Source organism: Gopherus flavomarginatus, unplaced genomic scaffold, assembly GCF_025201925.1.
Source record: "Gopherus flavomarginatus isolate rGopFla2 unplaced genomic scaffold, rGopFla2.mat.asm mat_scaffold_50_arrow_ctg1, whole genome shotgun sequence".
Taxonomy (NCBI): Eukaryota; Metazoa; Chordata; order Testudines; family Testudinidae; genus Gopherus; species Gopherus flavomarginatus.
In genome coordinates, this window is record NW_026115107.1 from 164,459 (window position 1) to 167,841 (window position 3,383).

The 3,383-nt window shown below is 49.9% G+C and overlaps 1 non-coding gene across 1 annotated transcript; it reads left to right on the top strand.

The window, feature by feature from the left end:
* The first annotated feature begins 1,061 nt into the window (after nucleotides 1–1,061).
* TRNAV-AAC (transfer RNA valine (anticodon AAC)) lies at nucleotides 1,062–1,134 on the top strand. Its single transcript has one exon. It is a non-coding gene; the product is annotated as a tRNA-Val (tRNA).
* The last annotated feature ends 2,249 nt before the right edge of the window (nucleotides 1,135–3,383 follow it).

Sequence of the window (3,383 nt, forward strand, 5' to 3'; positions counted from 1 at the left end):
TCATAACTTCATATGCATGAATGGTAAACATCTATGGGTAGAGAAATGACTTTCAGCAGATCATATCCTTTCCCCTGATACCTTACAAGGCATGCTCTGTATATAAGATCACGATTATATGAAAATGAGGAATATGGGGGTTACAGCACACTCCCCCAAAGGTACAGAATGTCACACTGAGATTCTATTTTCATTTGTTATGTAACAGCATTAAAGAGATCCAGTGACTGACCAATGACATTTTCAAGTGCTAAAATGGCAAGCGCTGTTGGTCTCTCATTGGCCATCAGCGACTGAAGATACGGCTGAATGAGCCAGAGCTTCAAGGCGAGGGTGGCTCTGTCCACTGCCTTCCGTTGCGCTGCTGGGCACCAAGTCCCTGGCGGTCAATATGTGAAGCTGGGAGAAGAGAGTGGGGTGGCAAGCGGTGGTAGAACTTTTGCCACCAGGGTCTAGCTGTCTAACTTCCTCTTCGTACTGCTGGGCCCCCGTTGCCTTCAGGTAACACAGGAACTAAGGCAGGAATAGGGTGAGGAAGCAAGTAAAGCCGAGCAAGGAAGGCAAAAGTTAATCTTATCTTTATGGGCAGCTCGCAATGACGTCCTTCTTCTGTGCCACAGCTGACAACAACATCCCAGACAGAAAAGTAACAGGCCAAAAAGAAACCTAGCAGCTGCTGAAACAGTTCAGCTGGGAGCGTGCTAGACTAACAGGCTCTTCTATCCTCCTTTATGCACGGGCAGGATGTTTTCTGAGAGTGCAGCAGTTCCTTTAACTGCCACGAGTCCCTCATTTCAGGCTATGCAGCAGGAAAAGACAGCATGGGCTTCTGCACCGAGTTGGCCCACCTGACCTTTCATTCTCCTCTTGCTCTTTGTCAGCAAGGAGAAGAAAAAGAAGCTCTCCCTCAAGCTGGAGTCACATGGGCGAGGTAAGGACGACTTCCTGAGTGCTGGCTCCAGTCCTCTGCCCTGCCAGCTGACCTATCGAGGGGCTACCACCACATTCTCTAGATTTGTCCATCAGTCTGTGCCAGAGTGAGCAACAACCCAGTAGGTGGAGTTTCTGTAGTGTAGTGGTTATCACATTTGCCTAACACGCAAAAGGTCCTTGGTTCAAAACCAGGCAGAAACAGGCTGGCTTCCTTTTCCCAGATCCCCTTGTTATTCAGAAAGGGCACTCCTCCTATTGGCCTGTCCCTGGGATAACTCCAACCCCTGCATGACAGAGGATGCTGACAGCAGTGGAGAAAGCACCTTGGTGTCAGGCTGGAGAACCTAGAGTAGTTAGGCCAGTCACCATTTGGAGGCTTGTGGCTTGGCCACCTCTGCTGTTGGAGGTTGGCCTATAGAGGCTCTCACTTCCTGCTGGGCTCCTTTGCGTGACTGGCCAAAGGAGGAAGTGAGGCAGGAATGGGGCAATAGAGGAAAGTTGAGCTGAGGAAGGCAGGGAAAAAGCTGTGCGGCTAAGTGGGGTTAGTAGAGCACCACCCTTCATTCTGCAAAGCCTGGGGAGGTGTGGTTGGCTGCTGGGAGGTAGAATCCTGTGCCTGCCTCTTGGCTTCCCAGGTGTGGCTACTTGCAGCCCAGGAGAAGAAGGGAGGTTCTGGGTGAAAGGAAAACAAGCAAAGCTGAGTCCAAGTGGAGAATGACGGCTCCTTTATGGCCAACCTGGGGGCATGACTGATGGTTTTAGAGGTGGAGGCTGGGCTGGCTGTGAGCAACTGGGATCCAGGAAACCCCCACCTGCCCTTCTGAGGGCTGAACCCATGGAGGTGCGGTTGGCTGCCGAGAGACAGACCCCTGTGGCTGCCTGTTGGCATCCCAGGGATGGCTACTTGCAGCCCAGGAGAAGCGGGGTTCTGGGGGGAAGGAAAAGCAGCAATGGTGAGGCTGAGTGGGCTCCGTTCTGGCCGAGATGGTGGACTGTGGTGAGTCTGGGAGTTGCCTGTAAGCCATAAGTGGACATAGTGCAGTGAAAACTGCTGCTCCATTCTGGCCGACTTGGGGGCGCCATGGATGACTTGGGAGTGGGGGCAGGGCGCTGGCTGTGAGCAAATGGGATCCAGGAAGCCCCAGCCTGCCCCTCCAGGGGCCGAGTCTTCTTCTCTCCTGCCATGGGGAGCCCGACCTTAAGCCTGCCCAGCATGTGCAGCAGCTCGAGCATTAAGCCTTCCTGTGTGCATAACTGAACTACGCCCTAGTGTAATAAGGTGTAAAGTTTAGATTGTGAATTTATCTTTAATTTCCATGGTAATTTACTTTGATCTTTTATTCCTACCACTTATAATCCTTAAAACTCCATCTTTCTGTAGTTAATAAATCTGCTTTATGCTCTACTTAAACTGGTGTATTTTGCTTGAAGTTCTTGGGAAATCTCAGCTCCATTACAAGGCTGGTTCATGTACTATTCACAGTGAGGGAGGGGTGGACCCTGTGTAATAAACTCACACTGATCAGGCTTCTGATTAAGGCAAGATGGTATGATCCAGGGGTGCAAGGCTGCAGAGCTGTAGGGGGGGCGACTTTCTATCATTAGTGTTATGAGTGACTGCAGAAGCATTCATGTAATTCAGTTGGCTGTGTCCCTACCTACGGATGTCTGTGTAAGTGCAATATCTGCCAGAGATTCACAGCTTGTCTCAGCATCACATGTGTGAGAGGGAGCCCAGGTGGTGGGACAAAGGGCTCAGGGGTCCCACTGTTCAGTTGCATCCCAAAGATCCCATCACAGACTTTCAACAACCACAGCGGGTGCTCACTGAGACAGAGAGAGAGATGCCAAAATAGTGATATCCAGTGCCAGCAGACATCAAACTATCAGAAATTCTGTGAACAGAGAAGACCCTGCTAGTGGAAAATGGCTTGTGAGGTATCATTAGAAAACGCATAACCTACTGAATATTATCCTCCTGTTAAAATGTGTAGTAACACTGTATGTAAAATTGTGAGATTTTACAGTATGATATTACTGAAAAAGTTACAGTTCTGGGGAACACCCACAGACCAGTTCCTCAGAGACAGCAAGGCAAACAGCTGGTCAAACAGTCATTCTCCTGCAGGGGGAAGGTGTGAAGATATTAAGGGCTGGTCTACACTACGGGGGGAAATCGATCTTAGATACGCAAATTCAGCTACGTGAATAACGTAACTGAAGTCGAATATCTAAGATCGGATTACTCACCCATCCTCACCGAGCGGGATCGATGTCCGCGGCTCCCCCTGTCAAATCAGCAACTCTGTTGGGGTTGGTGTTGTTCTGGAATTGATATAAGCGCGTTCGGGGATCGATATATGGTGTCTAGATGAGACGCCATATATAGATCCCCGAGCAATCGATTTTAACCCGCCGATACAGTGGGTAGTCTAGATGTAGCCTTACAT